Consider the following 402-nt stretch of genomic DNA (forward strand, 5'->3'; position numbering starts at 1 on the left):
AAAATACATCTTTCCACCTTCTGCAGGAGGCAGAAGCCTCCCTTTTAAAAAGGCCCCAGCTCAAGACCGAGCCAGACATTTTCCCTGCCCGGAAAGGAATCTGTCCCATGTGTTCCTTTGCTAATAAACCCTATTTTGATGGAGTTGTATCTGTGTCCTGGTGCCTCCTCCTCCATTTGCTTGTTCTCCACCAACTTTTTACCTATCAGTTTTAATTTGCATTTCCCTAATTACTAATGATGTTGAACATTTTTTGAGACGTTTCTTAGCCATCTTTATTTCTTCCCTTGAGAACTCTCTGTTTAGATCTTTATCCCATCTTTTAATTGGGTCATTTGGTTTCTCGATTCTTTGTTTTTTGAGTTCTTTGTATATTCTGGATGTTAAACCTCTGTCATATGT

Source organism: Nannospalax galili, unplaced genomic scaffold (genome assembly GCF_000622305.1).
Source record: "Nannospalax galili isolate Female #2095 unplaced genomic scaffold, S.galili_v1.0 scaffold286, whole genome shotgun sequence".
Classification (NCBI taxonomy): Eukaryota; Metazoa; Chordata; class Mammalia; order Rodentia; family Spalacidae; genus Nannospalax; species Nannospalax galili.